We start from the raw sequence: 20048 nt of genomic DNA, 5'->3' as shown, positions 1-20048 counted from the left end.
TGCGATGCGCCATTATCTGTCGACATAAAGACTTTCACAGTAGTCCTGCTGGGAGCTTCTCGTGTTTGCCGATATACTTCGCCTGTTGACGAGGCATTTGGCTACCCGAAGAGAGTCATAGTTACTCCTGTCAGTTGCTCCCCGTTTTACCACAGGCACATTTTCAAGCTTCCTTTAGCCAGTTCCCGTGAAGCGATACGCCAATATCTGTCGACATAAAGACTTTCACAGTACTCCTGCCGGGAGCTTCTCGAGTTTGCCAATGTATTTCGCCTGTTGACGAGCCATTTGGCTACCTAAAGGGAGTCATAGTTACTCATTGCATGTTGCTCCACGTTTTATAACAGTCACAACTACAAGCTTTCTCTGGCCTGTTCACCTGAAGCGGTACGCCAATATCTGTCGACATAAAGACTTTCACAGAACTCCCTGCTGGGAGCTTCTCGAGTTTGCCGATGTATTTCGCCTGTTGACGAGGCATTTGTCTACCTTAAGAAAGTCGTAGTTAGTCCTGTCAGTAGTTCACCGTTTTTCCACAGTCACATTTTCAAGCTTCTTTTAGCCACTTCCCGTGAAGCGATACGCCAATATCTGTCGACATAAAGACTTTCACAGTACTCCTGCCGGGAGCTTCTCTAGTTTGTTGATGTATTTCGCCTGTTGACGAGGCATTTGACAACCTAAAGGGAGTCATAGTTACTCATTGCGTGTTGCTCCACGATTTATAACAGTCACAACTACAAGCTTTCTCTGGCCTGTTCACCTGAAGCGATACGCCAATATCTGTCGACATAAAGACTTTCACAGTACTCCTGCTGGGAGCTTCTCGAGTTTGCCGATGTAATTCGCCTCTTGACGAGGCATTTGTCTACCTTAAAAGAGTCGTAAGTAGTCCTGTCAGTTGCTCCCCGTTTTACCACAGTCACATTTTCTAGCTTCCTTCAGCCAGTTCTCGTGAAGCAATACGCCAATATCTGTCGACATAAAGACTTTCACAGTACTCCTGCTGGGAGCTTCTAGAGTTTGCCGATGTATTTCGCCTGTTGACGAGGCATTTGGATACCTAAAGAGAGTCATAGTTACTCATTGCAGTTGCTCCACGTTTTATAACAGTCACATCTACAAGCTTTCTCTGGCCAGTTCTCCTGAAGCGATAAGGCAATATCTGTCGACATAAAGACTTTCACAGTACTCCTGCTGGGAGCTTCTCTTGTTTGCCGATGTATTTCGCCTGTTGACGCGGCATTTCGCTACCTAAAGGGAGTCATAGTTACTCATTGCATGTTGCTCCACGTTTTATAACAGTCACAACTACAAGCTTTCTCTGGCCTGTTCACCTGAAGCGATACGCCAATATCTGTCGACATAAAGACTTTCACAGTACTCCTGCTGGGAGCTTCTCGTGTTTGCCGATGTATTTCCCCTGTTGACGAGGCATTTGGCTACCTGAAGAGAGTCATAGTTACTCCTGTCAGTTGCTCCCCGTTTTACCACAGTCATATTTTCAAGCTTCCTCTATCCAGTTCACCTGAAGCGATACGCCATTATCTGTCAACCTAAAGCCTTTCACAGTACTCCTGCCAGTATCTTCTCGAGTTTGCCGATGTATTTTGCCTAATGACGAGGCAATTGTCTACCTTAAGACAGTCATAGTTAGTCCTGTCAGATGTTTCCCGTTTTACCACAGTCACATTTTGAAGCTTCCTTTAGCCGGATCACCTGAAGCGATGCGCTATTATCTGTCGACATAGAGACTTTCACACTAGTCCTGCTGGGAGCTTCTCGTGTTTGCCGATATATTTCGCCTGTTGACGAGGCATTTGGCTACCTGAAGAGAGTCATAGTTACTCCTGTCAGTTGCTCCCCGTTTTACCACAGTCACAACTACAAGCTTTCTCTGGCCTGTTCACCTGAAGCGGTACGCCAATATCTGTCGACATAAAGACTTTCACAGTACTCCTGCTGGGAGCTTCTCGAGTTTGCCGATGTAATTCGCCTCTTGACGAGGCATTTGTCTACCTTAAAAGAGTCGTAAGTAGTCCTGTCAGTTGCTCCCCGTTTTACCACAGTCACATTTTCTAGCTTCCTTCAGCCAGTTCTCGTGAAGCAATACGCCAATATCTGTCGACATAAAGACTTTCACAGTACTCCTGCTGGGAGCTTCTAGAGTTTGCCGATGTATTTCGCCTGTTGACGAGGCATTTGGATACCTAAAGAGAGTCATAGTTACTCATTGCAGTTGCTCCACGTTTTATAACAGTCACATCTACAAGCTTTCTCTGGCCAGTTCTCCTGAAGCGATAAGGCAATATCTGTCGACATAAAGACTTTCACAGTACTCCTGCTGGGAGCTTCTCTTGTTTGCCGATGTATTTCGCCTGTTGACGCGGCATTTCGCTACCTAAAGGGAGTCATAGTTACTCATTGCATGTTGCTCCACGTTTTATAACAGTCACAACTACAAGCTTTCTCTGGCCTGTTCACCTGAAGCGATACGCCAATATCTGTCGACATAAAGACTTTCACAGTACTCCTGCTGGGAGCTTCTCGTGTTTGCCGATGTATTTCCCCTGTTGACGAGGCATTTGGCTACCTGAAGAGAGTCATAGTTACTCCTGTCAGTTGCTCCCCGTTTTACCACAGTCATATTTTCAAGCTTCCTCTATCCAGTTCACCTGAAGCGATACGCCATTATCTGTCAACCTAAAGCCTTTCACAGTACTCCTGCCAGTATCTTCTCGAGTTTGCCGATGTATTTTGCCTAATGACGAGGCAATTGTCTACCTTAAGACAGTCATAGTTAGTCCTGTCAGATGTTTCCCGTTTTACCACAGTCACATTTTGAAGCTTCCTTTAGCCGGATCACCTGAAGCGATGCGCTATTATCTGTCGACATAGAGACTTTCACACTAGTCCTGCTGGGAGCTTCTCGTGTTTGCCGATATATTTCGCCTGTTGACGAGGCATTTGGCTACCTGAAGAGAGTCATAGTTACTCCTGTCAGTTGCTCCCCGTTTTACCACAGTCACAACTACAAGCTTTCTCTGGCCTGTTCACCTGAAGCGGTACGCCAATATCTGTCGACATAAAGACTTTCACAGTACTCCTGCTGGGAGCTTCTCGAGTTTGCCGATGTATTTCCCCTGTTGACGAGGCATTTGGCTACCTTAAGAGAGTCATAGTTACTCCTATCAGTTGCTCCCCGTTTCACCACAGTCCCATTTTCAAGCTTCCTCTATCCAGTTCTCCTGAAGCGATAAGCCATTATCTGTCAACCTAAAGACTATCACAGTACTCATTCTGGGAGCTTCTCGTGTTTGCCGATGTATTTCGCCTGTTGACGAGGCATTTGGCTACCTGAAGAGAGTCATAGTTACTCCTGTCAGTTGCTCCCCGTTTTAGCACAGTCACATTTTCAAGCTTCCTCTATCCAGTTCACCTGAAGCGATACGCCATTATCTGTCAACCTAAAGCCATTCACAGTACTCCTGCCGGGATCTTCTCGAGTTTGCCAATGTATTTCGCCTAATGACGAGGCAATTGTGTACCTTAAGAGAGTCATAGTTAGTCCTGTCAGTTGTTTCCTGTTTTACCACAGTCACATTTTGAAGCTTCCTTTAGCCGGATCACCTGAAGCGATGCGCCATTATCTGTCGACATTAAGACTTTCACAGTAGTCCTGCTGGAAGCTTCTCGTGTTTGCCGATATATTTCGCCTGTTGACGAGGCATTTGGCTACCTGAAGAGAGTCATAGTTACTCGTGTCAGTTGCTCCCCGTTTTAGCACAGTCACATTTTCAAGCTTCCTCTATCCAGTTCACCTGAAGCGATACGCCATTATCTGTCAACCTAAAGCCATTCACAGTACTCCTGCCGGGATCTTCTCGAGTTTGCCAATGTATTTCGCCTAATGACGAGGCAATTGTCTACCTTAAGAGAGTCATAGTTAGTCCTGTCAGTTGTTTCCTGTTTTACCACAGTCACATTTTGAAGCTTCCTTTAGCCGGATCACCTGAAGCGATGCGCCATTATCTGTCGACATTAAGACTTTCACAGTAGTCCTGCTGGAAGCTTCTCGTGTTTGCCGATATATTTCGCATGTTGACGAGGCATTTGGCTACCTGAAGAGAGTCATAGTTACTCCTGTCAGTTGCTCCCCGTTTTACCACAGTCACATTTTCAAGCTTCCTTTAGCCAGTTCCCGTGAAGCGATACGCCAATATCTGTCGACATAAAGACTTTCACAGTACTCCTGCCGCCGGGAGCTTCTCGAGTTTGCCGATGTATTTCGCCTGTTGACGAGGCATTTGGCTACCTAAAGGGAGTCATAGTTACTCATTGCATGTTGCTCCACGTTTTATAACAGTCACAACTACAAGCTTTCTCTGGCCTGTTCACCTGAAGCGGTACGCCAATATCTGTCGACATAAAGACTTTCACAGTACTCCTGCTGGGAGCTTCTCGAGTTTGCGGATGTATTTCGCCTGTTGACGAGGCATTTGTCTACCTTAAGAGAGTCATAGTTACTCCTATCAGTTGCTCCTCGTTTCACCACAGTCACATTTTCAAGCTTCCTCTATCCAGTTCCCGTGAAGCGATACGCCAATATCTGTCGACATAAAGACTTTTACAGTACTCCTGCCGGGAGCTTCTCTAGTTTGCTGATGTATTTCGCCTGTTGACGAGGCATTTGGCAACCTAAAGGGAGTCATAGTTACTCATTGCGTGTTGCTCCACGTTTTATAACAGTCACAACTACAAGCTTTCTCTGGCCTGTTCACCTGAAGCGATACGCCAATATCTGTCGACATAAGAACTTTCACAGTACTCCTGCTGGGAGCTTCTCGAGTTTGCCGATGTAATTCGCCTCTTGACGAGGCATTTGTCTACCTTAAGAGAGTCGTAGTTAGTCCTGTCAGTTGCTCCCCGTTTTACCACAGCCACATTTTCTAGCTTCCTTCAGCCAGTTCTCGTGAAGCAATACGCCAATATCTGTCGACATAAAGACTTTCACAGTACTCCTGCTGGGAGCTTCTAGAGTTTGCCGATGTATTTCGCCTGTTGACGAGGCATTTGGATACCTAAAGAGGGTCATAGTTACTCATTGCAGTTGCTCCACGTTTTATAACAGTTACATCTACAAGCTTTCTCTGGCCAGTTCACCTGAAGCGATACGGCAATATCTGTCGACATAAAGACTTTCACAGTCCTCCTGCCGAGATCTTCTCGAGTTTGCCAATGTATTTCGCCTAATGACGAGGCAATTGTCTACCTTAAGAGAGTCATAGTTAGTCCTGTCAGTTGTTTCCTGTTTTACCACAGTCACATTTTGAAGCTTCCTTTAGCCGGATCACCTGAAGCGATGCGCCATTATCTGTCGACATTAAGACTTTCACAGTAGTCCTGCTGGAAGCTTCTCGTGTTTGCCGATATATTTCGCCTGTTGACGAGGCATTTGGCTACCTGAAGAGAGTCATAGTTACTCCTGTCAGTTGCTCCCCGTTTTAGCACAGTCACATTTTCAAGCTTCCTCTATCCAGTTCACCTGAAGCGATACGCCATTATCTGTCAACCTAAAGCCATTCACAGTACTCCTGCCGGGATCTTCTCGAGTTTGCCAATGTATTTCGCCTAATGACGAGGCAATTGTCTACCTTAAGAGAGTCATAGTTAGTCCTGTCAGTTGTTTCCTGTTTTACCACAGTCACATTTTGAAGCTTCCTTTAGCCGGATCACCTGAAGCGATGCGCCATTGTCCTTCGACATTAAGACTTTCACAGTAGTCCTGCTGGAAGCTTCTCGTGTTTGCCGATATATTTCGCATGTTGACGAGGCATTTGGCTACCTGAAGAGAGTCATAGTTACTCCTGTCAGTTGCTCCCCGTTTTACCACAGTCACATTTTCAAGCTTCCTTTAGCCAGTTCCCGTGAAGCGATACGCCAATATCTGTCGACATAAAGACTTTCACAGTACTCCTGCCGGGAGCTTCTCGAGTTTGCCGATGTATTTCGCCTGTTGACGAGGCATTTGGCTACCTAAAGGGAGTCATAGTTACTCATTGCATGTTGCTCCACGTTTTATAACAGTCACAACTACAAGCTTTCTCTGGCCTGTTCACCTGAAGCGGTACGCCAATATCTGTCGACATAAAGACTTTCACAGTACTCCTGCTGGGAGCTTCTCGAGTTTGCCGATGTATTTCGCCTGTTGACGAGGCATTTGGCTACCTTAAGAGAGTCATAGTTACTCCTATCAGTTGCTCCCCGTTTCACCACAGTCCCATTTTCAAGCTTCCTCTATCCAGTTCTCCTGAAGCGATAAGCCATTATCTGTCAACCTAAAGACTATCACAGTACTCATTCTGGGAGCTTCTCGTGTTTGCCGATGTATTTCGCCTGTTGACGAGGCATTTGGCTACCTGAAGAGAGTCATAGTTACTCCTGTCAGTTGCTCCCCGTTTTAGCACAGTCACATTTTCAAGCTTCCTCTATCCAGTTCACCTGAAGCGATACGCCATTATCTGTCAACCTAAAGCCATTCACAGTACTCCTGCCGGGATCTTCTCGAGTTTGCCAATGTATTTCGCCTAATGACGAGGCAATTGTGTACCTTAAGAGAGTCATAGTTAGTCCTGTCAGTTGTTTCCTGTTTTACCACAGTCACATTTTGAAGCTTCCTTTAGCCGGATCACCTGAAGCGATGCGCCATTATCTGTCGACATTAAGACTTTCACAGTAGTCCTGCTGGAAGCTTCTCGTGTTTGCCGATATATTTCGCCTGTTGACGAGGCATTTGGCTACCTGAAGAGAGTCATAGTTACTCCTGTCAGTTGCTCCCCGTTTTAGCACAGTCACATTTTCAAGCTTCCTCTATCCAGTTCACCTGAAGCGATACGCCATTATCTGTCAACCTAAAGCCATTCACAGTACTCCTGCCGGGATCTTCTCGAGTTTGCCAATGTATTTCGCCTAATGACGAGGCAATTGTCTACCTTAAGAGAGTCATAGTTAGTCCTGTCAGTTGTTTCCTGTTTTACCACAGTCACATTTTGAAGCTTCCTTTAGCCGGATCACCTGAAGCGATGCGCCATTATCTGTCGACATTAAGACTTTCACAGTAGTCCTGCTGGAAGCTTCTCGTGTTTGCCGATATATTTCGCATGTTGACGAGGCATTTGGCTACCTGAAGAGAGTCATAGTTACTCCTGTCAGTTGCTCCCCGTTTTACCACAGTCACATTTTCAAGCTTCCTTTAGCCAGTTCCCGTGAAGCGATACGCCAATATCTGTCGACATAAAGACTTTCACAGTACTCCTGCCGCCGGGAGCTTCTCGAGTTTGCCGATGTATTTCGCCTGTTGACGAGGCATTTGGCTACCTAAAGGGAGTCATAGTTACTCATTGCATGTTGCTCCACGTTTTATAACAGTCACAACTACAAGCTTTCTCTGGCCTGTTCACCTGAAGCGGTACGCCAATATCTGTCGACATAAAGACTTTCACAGTACTCCTGCTGGGAGCTTCTCGAGTTTGCGGATGTATTTCGCCTGTTGACGAGGCATTTGTCTACCTTAAGAGAGTCATAGTTACTCCTATCAGTTGCTCCTCGTTTCACCACAGTCACATTTTCAAGCTTCCTCTATCCAGTTCCCGTGAAGCGATACGCCAATATCTGTCGACATAAAGACTTTTACAGTACTCCTGCCGGGAGCTTCTCTAGTTTGCTGATGTATTTCGCCTGTTGACGAGGCATTTGGCAACCTAAAGGGAGTCATAGTTACTCATTGCGTGTTGCTCCACGTTTTATAACAGTCACAACTACAAGCTTTCTCTGGCCTGTTCACCTGAAGCGATACGCCAATATCTGTCGACATAAGAACTTTCACAGTACTCCTGCTGGGAGCTTCTCGAGTTTGCCGATGTAATTCGCCTCTTGACGAGGCATTTGTCTACCTTAAGAGAGTCGTAGTTAGTCCTGTCAGTTGCTCCCCGTTTTACCACAGCCACATTTTCTAGCTTCCTTCAGCCAGTTCTCGTGAAGCAATACGCCAATATCTGTCGACATAAAGACTTTCACAGTACTCCTGCTGGGAGCTTCTAGAGTTTGCCGATGTATTTCGCCTGTTGACGAGGCATTTGGATACCTAAAGAGGGTCATAGTTACTCATTGCAGTTGCTCCACGTTTTATAACAGTCACATCTACAAGCTTTCTCTGGCCAGTTCACCTGAAGCGATACGGCAATATCTGTCGACATAAAGACTTTCACAGTACTCCTGCCGAGATCTTCTCGAGTTTGCCAATGTATTTCGCCTAATGACGAGGCAATTGTCTACCTTAAGAGAGTCATAGTTAGTCCTGTCAGTTGTTTCCTGTTTTACCACAGTCACATTTTGAAGCTTCCTTTAGCCGGATCACCTGAAGCGATGCGCCATTATCTGTCGACATTAAGACTTTCACAGTAGTCCTGCTGGAAGCTTCTCGTGTTTGCCGATATATTTCGCCTGTTGACGAGGCATTTGGCTACCTGAAGAGAGTCATAGTTACTCCTGTCAGTTGCTCCCCGTTTTAGCACAGTCACATTTTCAAGCTTCCTCTATCCAGTTCACCTGAAGCGATACGCCATTATCTGTCAACCTAAAGCCATTCACAGTACTCCTGCCGGGATCTTCTCGAGTTTGCCAATGTATTTCGCCTAATGACGAGGCAATTGTCTACCTTAAGAGAGTCATAGTTAGTCCTGTCAGTTGTTTCCTGTTTTACCACAGTCACATTTTGAAGCTTCCTTTAGCCGGATCACCTGAAGCGATGCGCCATTATCTGTCGACATTAAGACTTTCACAGTAGTCCTGCTGGAAGCTTCTCGTGTTTGCCGATATATTTCGCATGTTGACGAGGCATTTGGCTACCTGAAGAGAGTCATAGTTACTCCTGTCAGTTGCTCCCCGTTTTACCACAGTCACATTTTCAAGCTTCCTTTAGCCAGTTCCCGTGAAGCGATACGCCAATATCTGTCGACATAAAGACTTTCACAGTACTCCTGCCGGGAGCTTCTCGAGTTTGCCGATGTATTTCGCCTGTTGACGAGGCATTTGGCTACCTAAAGGGAGTCATAGTTACTCATTGCATGTTGCTCCACGTTTTATAACAGTCACAACTACAAGCTTTCTCTGGCCTGTTCACCTGAAGCGGTACGCCAATATCTGTCGACATAAAGACTTTCACAGTACTCCGGCTGGGAGCTTCTCGAGTTTGCCGATGTATTTCGCCTGTTGACGAGGCATTTGGCTACCTTAAGAGAGTCATAGTTACTCCTATCAGTTGCTCCCCGTTTCACCACAGTCCCATTTTCAAGCTTCCTCTATCCAGTTCTCCTGAAGCGATAAGCCATTATCTGTCAACCTAAAGACTATCACAGTACTCATTCTGGGAGCTTCTCGTGTTTGCCGATGTATTTCGCCTGTTGACGAGGCATTTGGCTACCTGACGAGAGTCATAGTTACTCCTGTCAGTTGTTTCCTGTTTTACCACAGTCACATTTTGAAGCTTCCTTTAGCCGGATCACCTGAAGCGATACGCCAATATCTGTCGACATAAGAACTTTCACAGTACTCCTGCTGGGAGCTTCTCGAGTTTGCCGATGTAATTCGCCTCTTGACGAGGCATTTGTCTACCTTAAGAGAGTCGTAGTTAGTCCTGTCAGTTGCTCCCCGTTTTACCACAGTCACATTTTCTAGCTTCCTTCAGCCAGTTCTCGTGAAGCAATACGCCAATATCTGTCGACATAAAGACTTTCACAGTACTCCTGCTGGGAGCTTCTAGAGTTTGCCGATGTATTTCGCCTGTTGACGAGGCATTTGGATACCTAAAGAGGGTCATAGTTACTCATTGCAGTTGCTCCACGTTTTATAACAGTCACATCTACAAGCTTTCTCTGGCCAGTTCACCTGAAGCGATACGGCAATATCTGTCGACATAAAGACTTTCACAGTACTCCTGCTGGGAGCTTCTCGTGTTTGCCGATGTATTTCGCCTGTTGACGAGGCATTTGGCTACCTGAAGAGAGTCATAGTTACTCCTGTCAGTTGCTCCCCGTTTTACCACAGTCACATTTTCAAGCTTCCTCTATCCAGTTCACCTGAAGCGATACGCCATTATCTGTCAACCTAAAGCCATTCACAGTACTCCTGCCGGGATCTTCTCGAGTTTGCCAATGTATTTCGCCTAATGACGAGGCAATTGTCTACCTTAAGAGAGTCATAGTTAGTCCTGTCAGTTGTTTCCTGTTTTACCACAGTCACATTTTGAAGCTTCCTTTAGCCGGATCACCTGAAGCGATGCGCCATTATCTGTCGACATTAACACTTTCACAGTAGTCCTGCTGGGAGCTTCTCGTGTTTGCCGATATATTTCGCATATTGACGAGGCATTTGGCTACCTGAAGAGAGTCATAGTTACTCCTGTCAGTTGCTCCCCGTTTTACCACAGTCACATTTTCAAGCTTCCTGTAGCCAGTTCCCGTGAAGCGATACGCCAATATCTGTCGACATAAAGACTTTCACAGTACTCCTGCCGGGAGCTTCTCGAGTTTGCCGATGTATTTCGCCTGTTGACGCGGCATTTGGCTACCTAAAGGGAGTCATAGTTACTCATTGCATGTTGCTCCACGTTTTATAACAGTCACTACTACAAGCTTTCTCTGGCCTGTTCACCTGAAGCGATACGCCAATATCTGTCGACATAAAGACTTTCACAGTACTCCTGCTGGGAGCTTCTCGAGTTTGCCGATGTAATTCGCCTCTTGACGAGGCATTTGTCTACCTTAAGAGAGTCGTAGTTAGTCCTGTCAGTTGCTCCCCGTTTTACCACAGTCACATTTTCTAGCTTCCTGCAGCCAGTTCTCGTGAAGCAATACGCCAATATCTGTCGACATAAAGACTTTCACAGTACTCCTGCCGGGATCTTCTCGAGTTTGCCAATGTATTTCGCCTAATGACGAATCAATTGTCTACCTTAAGAGAGTCATAGTTAGTCCTGTCAGATGTTTCCTGTTTTACCACAGTCACATTTTGAAGCTTCCTTTAGCCGGATCACCTGAAGCGATGCGCCATTATCTGTCGACATTAAGACTTTCACAGTAGTCCTGCTGGGAGCTTCTCGTGTTTGCCGATATATTTCGCCTGTTGACGAGGCATTTGACTACCTGAAGAGAGTCATAGTTACTCCTATCAGTTGCTCCCCTTTTCACCACAGACACATTTTCAAGCTTCCTCTATCCAGTTCTCCTGAAGCGATACGCCATTATCTGTCAACCTAAAGACTATCACAGTACTCCTGCTGGGAGCTTCTCGAGTTTGCCGATGTATTTCGCCTGTTGACGAGGCATTTGTCTACCTTAAGAGAGTCGTAGTTAGTCCAGTCAGTTGCTCCCCGTTTTTCCACAGTCACATTTTGAAGCTTCCTTTAGCCAGTTCCCGTGAAGCGATACGCCAATATCTGTCGACATAAAGACTTTCACAGTACTCCTGCCGGGAGCTTCTCGAGTTTGCCGATGTATTTCGCCTGTTGACGCGGCATTTGGCTACCTAAAGAGAGTCATAGTAACTCATTGCATGTTGCTCCACGTTTTATAACAGTCACAACTACAAGCTTTCTCTGGCCTGTTCACCTGAAGCGGTACGCCAATATCTGTCGACATAAAGACTTTCACAGTACTCCTGCCGGGAGCTTCTCGAGTTTGCCGATGTATTTCGCCTATTGACGAGGCATTTGGCTACCTAAAGGGAGTCATAGTTACTCATTGCAGTTGCTCCACGTTTTATAACAGTCACATCTACAAGCTTTCTCTGGCCAGTTCACCTGAAGCGATACGCCATTATCTGTCAACCTAAAGACTTTCACAGTACTTCTGCTGGGAGCTTCTCGAGTTTGCCGATGTATTTCGCCTGTTGACGAGGCATCTGGCTACCTTAAGAGAGTCATAGTTACTCCTATCAGTTACTCCCCGATTCACCACAGTCACATTTTCAAGCTTCCTCTATCCAGTTCTCCTGAAGCAATACGCCATTATCTGTCAACCTAAAGACTATCACAGTACTCCTTCTGGGAGCTTCTCGAGTTTGCCGATGTATTTCGCCTGTTGACGCGGCATTTGGCTACCTAAAGAGAGTCATAGTTACTCATTGCAGTTGCTCCACGTTTTATAACAGTCACATCTACAAGCTTTCTCTGGCCAGTTCACCTGAAGCGATACGCCAATATCTGTCGACATAAAGACTTTCACAGTACTCCTGCTGGGAGCTTCTCGTGTTTGCCGATGTATTTCCCCTGTTGACGAGGCATTTGGCTACCTGAAGAGAGTCATAGTTACTCCTGTCAGTTGCTCCCCGTTTTACCACAGTAATATTTTCAAGCTTCCTCTATCCAGTTCACCTGAAGCGAAACGCCATTATCTGTCAACCTAAAGCCTTTCGCAGTACTCCTGCCAGTATCTTCTCGAGTTTGCCGATGTATTTCGCCTAATGACGAGACAATTGTCTACCTTAAGAGAGTCATACTTAGTGCTGTCAGATGTTTCCCGTTTTACCACAGTCACATTTTAAAGCTTGCATTAGCCGGATCACCTGAAGCAATGCGCCATTATCTGTCGACATTAAGACTTTCACAGTAGTCCTGCTGGGAGCTTCTCGTGTTTGCCGATATATTTCGCATGTTGACGAGGCATTTGGCTACCTGTAGAGAGTCATAGTTACTCCTGTCAGTTGCTCCCCGTGTTACCACAGTCACATTTTCAAGCTTCCTTTAGCCAGTTCACCTGAAGCGATACGCCATTATCTGTCAACCTAAAGCCTTTCACAGTACTCCTGCCGGTATCTTCTCGAGTTTGCCGATGTATTTCGCCTAATGACGAGACAATTGTCTACCTTAAGAGAGTCATAGTTAGTGCTGTCAGATGTTTCCCGTTTTACCACAGTCACATTTTGAAGCTTCCATTAGCCGGATCACCTAAAGCGATGCGCCATTATCTGTCGACATAAAGACTTTCACAGTAGTCCTGCTGGGAGCGTCTCGTGTTTGCCGATATATTTCGCATGTTGACGAGGCATTTGGCTACCTGAAGAGAGTCATAGTTACTCCTGTCAGTTGCTCCCGGTTTTACCACAGTCACATTTTCAAGCTTCCTTTAGCCAGTTCCCGTGAAGCGATACGCCAATATCTGTCGACATAAAGACTTTCACAGTACTCCTGCCGGGAGCTACTCGAGTTTGCCGATGTATTTCGCCTGTTGACGAGTCATTTGGCTACCTAAAGGGAGTCATAGTTACTCATTGCATGTTGCTCCACGTTTTATAACAGTCACAACTACAAGCTTTCTCTGGCCTGTTCACCTGAAGCTGTACGCCAATATCTGTCGACATAAAAACTTTCACAGTACTCCTGCTGGGAGGTTCTCGAGTTTGCCGATGTATTTCGCCTAATGATGAGACAATTGTCTACCTTAAGAGAGTCATAGTTAGTCCTGTCAGATGTTTCCCGTTTTACCACAGTCACATTTTGAAGCTTCCATTAGCCGGATCACCTGAAGCGATGCGCCATTATCTTTCGACATAAAGACTTTCACAGTAGTCCTGCTGGGAGCTTCTCGTGTTTGCCGACGTATTTCGCATGTTGACGAGGCTTTTGGCTACCTGAAGAGAGTCATAGTTACTCCTGTCAGTTGCTCCCCGTTTTACCACAGTCACATTTTCAAGCTTCCTTTAGCCAGTTCACCTGAAGCGATACGCCATTATAAGCCAACCTAAAGCCTTTCACAGTACTCCTGCCGGTATCTTCTCGAGTTTGCCGATGTATTTCGCCTAATGACGAGACAATTGTCTACCTTAAGAGAGTCATAGTTAGTCCTGTCAGATGTTTCCCGTTTTACCACAGTCACACTTTGAAGCTTCCATTAGCCGGATAACCTGAAGCGATGCGCCAATATCTGTCGACATAAAGACTTTCACAGTACTCCTGCCGGGAGCTTCTCGAGTTTGCCGATGTATTTCGCCTGTTGACGAGGCATTTGGCTACCTAAAGGGAGTCATAGTTACTCATTGCATGTTGCTCCACGTTTTATAACAGTCACAACTACAAGCTTTCTCTGGCCTGTTCACCTGAAGCGGTACGCCAATATCTGTCGACATAAAGACTTTCACAGTACTCCTGCTGGGAGCTTCTCGAGTTTGCCGATGTATTTCGCCTGTTGACGAGGCATTTGGCTACCTTAAGAGAGTCATAGTTACTCCTATCAGTTGCTCCCCGTTTCACCACAGTCACATTTTCAAGCTTCCTCTATCCAGTTCTCCTGAAGCGATAAGCCATTATCTGTCAACCTAAAGACTACCACAGTACTCCTTCTGGGAGCTTCTCGAGTTTGCCGATGTATTTCGCCTGCTGACGAGGCATTTGTCTACCTTAAGAGAGTCGTAGTTAGTCCTGTCAGTTGCTCCCCGTTTTTCAACAGTCACATTTTCAAGCTTCCTTTATCCAGTTCCCGTGAAGCGTTACGCCAACATCTGTCGACATAAAGACTTTTACAGTACTCCTGCCGGGAGCTTCTCTAGTTTGCTGATGTATTTCGCCTGTTGACGAGGCATTTGGCAACCTAAAGGGAGTCATAGTTACTCATTGCGTGTTGCTCCACGTTTTATAACAGTCACAACTACAAGCTTTCTCTGGCCTGTTCACCTGAAACGATACGCCAATATCTGTCGACATAAAGACTTTCACAGTACTCCTGCTGGGAGCTTCTCGAGTTTGCCGATGTAATTCGCTTCTTGACGAGGCATTTGTCTACCTTAAGAGAGTCGTAGTTAGTCCTGTCTGTAGCTCACCGTTTTTCCACAGTCACATTTTCAAGCTTCCTTTAGCCAGTTCCCGTGAAGCGATACTCCAATATCTGTCGACATAAAGACTTTCACAGTACTAATGCCGGGAGCTTCTCTAGTTTGCCGATGTATTTCGCCTGTTGACGAGGCATTTGGCTACCTAAAGGGAGTCATAGTTACTCATTGCAGTTGCTCCACGTTTTATAACAGTCACATCTACAAGCTTTCTCTGGCCTGTTCACCTGAAGCGGTACGCAAATATCTGTCGACATAAAGACTTTCACAGTACTCCTGCCGGGAGCTTCTCGAGTTTGCCGATGTATTTCGCCTGTTGACGAGGCATTTGGCTACCTAAAGGGATTCATAGTTACTCATTGCAGTTTCTCCACGTTTTATAACAGTCACAACTACAAGCTTTCTCTGGCCAGTTCACCTGAAGGGATACGCCAAAATCTGTCGACATAAAGACTTTCACAGTACTCCTGCCGGGATCTTCTCGAGTTTGCCAATGTATTTCGCCTAATGACGAGGCAATTGTCTACCTTAAGAGAGTCATAGTTAGTCCTGTCAGATGTTTCCTGTTTTACCACAGTCACATTTTGAAGCTTCCTAAGGCCGGATCACCTGAAGCGATGCGCCATTATCTGTCGACATTAAGACTTTCACAGTAGTCCTGCTGGGAGCTTCTCGTGTTTGCCGATATATTTCGCCTGTTGACGAGGCATTTGGCTACCTGAAGAGAGTCATAGTTACTCCTATCAGTTGCTCCCCGTTTCACCACAGTCACATTTTCAAGCTTCCTCTATCCAGTTCTCCTGAAGCAATACGCCATTATCTGTCAACCTAAAGACTATCACAGTACTCCTTCTGGGAGCTTCTCGAGTTTGCCGATGTATTTCGCCTGTTGACGAGGCATTTGTCTACCTTAAGAGAGTCGTAATTAGTCCAGTCAGTTGCTCCCCGTTTTTCCACAGTCACATTTTGAAGCTTCCTTTAGCCAGTTCCAGTGAAGCGATACGCCAATATCTGTCGACATAAAGACTTTCGCAGTACTCCTGCTGGGAGCTTCTCGTGTTTGCCGATGTATTTCCCCTGTTGACGAGGCATTTGGCTACCTGAAGAGAGTCATAGTTACTCCTGTCAGTTGCTCCCCGTTTTACCACAGTCATATTTTCAAGCTTCCTCTATCCAGTTCACCTGAAGCGATACGCCATTATCTGTCAACCTAAAGCCTTTCACAGTACTCCTGCCAGTATCTTCTCGAGTTTGCCGATGTATTTCGCCTAATGACGAGGCAATTGTCTACCTTAAGAGAGTCATAGTTAGTCCTGTCAGATGTTTCCCGTTTTACCACAGTCACATTTTGATGCTTCCTTTAGCCGGATCACCTGAAGCGATGCGCCATTATCTGTCGACATAAAGACTTTCACAGTAGTCCCGCCGGGAGCTTCTCGAGTTTGCCGATGTATTTCGCCTGTTGACGAGGCATTTGGCTACCTAAAGGGAGTCATAGTTACTCATTGCATGTTGCTCCACGTTTTATAACAGTCACAACTACAAGCTTTCTCTGGCCTGTTCACCTGAAGCGGTACGCCAATATCTGTCGACATAAAGACTTTCACAGTTCTCCTGCTGGGAGCTTCTCGAGTTTGCCGATGTATTTCGCCTGTTGACGAGGCATTTGTCTACCTTAAGAAAGTCGTAGTTAGTCCTGTCAGTAGCTCACCGTTTTTCCACAGTCACATTTTCAAGCTTCTTTTAGCCACTTCCCGTGAAGCGATACGCCAATATCTGTCGACATAAAGACTTTCACAGTACTCCTGCCGGGAGCTTCTCGAGTTTGCCGATGTATTTCGCCTGTTGACGAGGCATTTGTCTACCTAAAGGGAGTCATAGTTACTCATTGCTGTTGCTCCACGTTTTATAACAGTCACATTTTCAAGCTTCCTCTATCCAGTTCTCCTGAAGCGATAAGCCATTATCTGTCAACCTAAAGACTATCACAGTACTCCTTCTGGGAGCTTCTCGAGTTTGCCGATCTATTTCGCCTGTTGACGAGGCATTTGTCTACCTTAAGAGAGTCGTAGTTAGTCCTGTCAGTTGCTCCCCGTTTTACCACAGTCACATTTTCAAGCTTCCTCTATCCAGTTCTCCTGAAGCGATACGCCATTATCTGTCAACCTAAAGCCTTTCACAGTACTCCTGAAGGGATCTTCTCGAGTTTGCCAATGTATTTCGCCTAATGACGAGGCAATTGTTTACCTTAAGAGAGTCATAGTTAGTCCTGTCAGATGTTTCCCGTTTTACCACAGTCACATTTTGAAGCTTCCTTTAGCCGGATCACCTGAAGCGATGCGCCATTATCTGTCGACATAAAGACTTTCACAGTAGTCCTGCTGGGAGCTTCTCGTGTTTGCCGATATATTTCGCCTGTTGACGAGGCATTTGGCTACCTGAAGAGAGTCATAGTTACTCCTATCAGTTGCTCCCCTATTCACCACAGTCACATTTTCAAGCTTCCTCTATCCAGTTCTCCTGAAGCGATACGCCATTATCTGTCAACCTAAAGACTATCACAGTACTCCTTCTGGGAGCTTCTCGAGTTTGCCGATGTATTTCGCCTGTTGACGAGGCATTTGGCTACCTTAAGAGACTCATAGTTACTCCTATCAGTTGCTCCCCGTTTCACCACAGTCACATTTTCAAGCTTCCTCTATCCAGTTCTCCTGAAGCGATAAGCCATTATCTGTCAACCTAAAGACTACCACAGTACTCCTTCTGGGAGCTTCTCGAGTTTTCCGATGTATTTCGCCTGCTGACGAGGCATTTGTCTACCTTAAGAGAGTCGTAGTTAGTCCTGTCAGTTGCTCCCCGTTTTTCAACAGTCACATTTTCAAGCTTCCTTTATCCAGTTCCCGTGAAGCGTTACGCCAACATCTGTCGACATAAAGACTTTTACAGTACTCCTGCCGGGAGCTTCTCTAGTTTGCTGATGTATTTCGCCTGTTGACGAGGCATTTGGCAACCTAAAGGGAGTCATAGTTACTCATTGCGTGTTGCTCCACGTTTTATAACAGTCACAACTACAAGCTTTCTCTGGCCTGTTCACCTGAAGCGATACGCCAATATCTGTCGACATAAAGACTTTCACAGTACTCCTGCTGGGAGCTTCTCGAGTTTGCCGATGTAATTCGCTTCTTGACGAGGCATTTGTCTACCTTAAGAGAGTCGTAGTTAGTCCTGTCAGTTGCTCCCCGTTTTACCACAGTCACATTTTCTAGCTTCCTTCAGCCAGTTCTCGTGAAGCAATACGCCAATATCTGTCGACATAAAGATTTTCACAGTACTCCTGCTGGGAGCTTATAGAGTTTGCCGATGTATTTCGCCTGTTGACGAGGCATTTGGATACCTAAAGAGAGTCATAGTTACTCATTGCAGTTGCTCCACGTTTTATAACAGTCACATCTACAAGCTTTCTCTGGCCAGTTCACCTGAAGCGATACGGCAATATCTGTCGACATAAAGACTTTCACAGTACTCCTGCTGGGAGCTTCTCGTGTTTGCCGATGTATTTCGCCTGTTGACGAGGCATTTGGCTACCTGAAGAGAGTCATAGTTACTCCTGTCAGTTGCTCCCCGTTTTACCACAGTCACATTTTCAAGCTTCCTCTATCCAGTTCACCTGAAGCGATACGCCATTATCTGTCAACCTAAAGCCATTCACAGTACTCCTGCCGGGATCTTCTCGAGTTTGCCAATGTATTTCGCCTAATGACGAGGCAATTGTCTACCTTAAGAGAGTCATAGTTAGTCTTGTCAGTTGTTTCCTGTTTTACCACAGTCACATTTTGAAGCTTCCGTTAGCCGGATCACCTGAAGCGATGCGCCATTATCTGTCGACATTAAGACTTTCACAGTAGTCCTGCTGTGAGCTTGTCGTGTTTGCCGATGTATTTCGCCTGTTGACGAGGCATTTGTCTACCTTAAGAGAGTCGTAGTTAGTCCTGTCTGTAGCTCACCGTTTTTCCACAGTCACATTTTCAAGCTTCCTTTAGCCAGTTCCCGTGAAGCGATACTCCAATATCTGTCGACATAAAGACTTTCACAGTACTAATGCCGGGAGCTTCTCTAGTTTGCCGATGTATTTCGCCTGTTGACGAGGCATTTGGCTACCTAAAGGGAGTCATAGTTACTCATTGCAGTTGCTCCACGTTTTATAACAGTCACATCTACAAGCTTTCTCTGGCCTGTTCACCTGAAGCGGTACGCAAATATCTGTCGACATAAAGACTTTCACAGTACTCCTGCCGGGAGCTTCTCGAGTTTGCCGATGTATTTCGCCTGTTGACGAGGCATTTGGCTACCTAAAGGGATTCATAGTTACTCATTGCAGTTTCTCCACGTTTTATAACAGTCACAACTACAAGCTTTCTCTGGCCAGTTCACCTGAAGGGATACGCCAATATCTGTCGACATAAAGACTTTCACAGTACTCCTGCCGGGATCTTCTCGAGTTTGCCAATGTATTTCGCCTAATGACGAGGCAATTGTCTACCTTAAGAGAGTCATAGTTAGTCCTGTCAGATGTTTCCTGTTTTACCACAGTCACATTTTGAAGCTTCCTAAGGCCGGATCACCTGAAGCGATGCGCCATTATCTGTCGACATTAAGACTTTCACAGTAGTCCTGCTGGGAGCTTCTCGTGTTTGCCGATATATTTCGCCTGTTGACGAGGCATTTGGCTACCTGAAGAGAGTCATAGTTACTCCTATCAGTTGCTCCCCGTTTCACCACAGTCACATTTTCAAGCTTCCTCTATCCAGTTCTCCTGAAGCAATACGCCATTATCTGTCAACCTAAAGACTATCACAGTACTCCTGCTGGGAGCTTCTCGTGTTTGCCGATGTATTTCCCCTGTTGACGAGGCATTTGGCTACCTGAAGAGAGTCATAGTTACTCCTGTCAGTTGCTCCCCGTTTTACCACAGTCATATTTTCAAGCTTCCTCTATCCAGTTCACCTGAAGCGATACGCCATTATCTGTCAACCTAAAGCCTTTCACAGTACTCCTGCCAGTATCTTCTCGAGTTTGCCGATGTATTTCGCCTAATGACGAGGCAATTGTCTACCTTAAGAGAGTCATAGTTAGTCCTGTCAGATGTTTCCCGTTTTACCACAGTCACA

Source organism: Schistocerca americana, chromosome X (assembly GCF_021461395.2).
Source record: "Schistocerca americana isolate TAMUIC-IGC-003095 chromosome X, iqSchAmer2.1, whole genome shotgun sequence".
Classification (NCBI taxonomy): domain Eukaryota; kingdom Metazoa; phylum Arthropoda; class Insecta; order Orthoptera; family Acrididae; genus Schistocerca; species Schistocerca americana.
The sequence above is the reverse complement of the archived record's forward strand: the minus strand, read 5'-3'. Positions refer to the sequence as shown.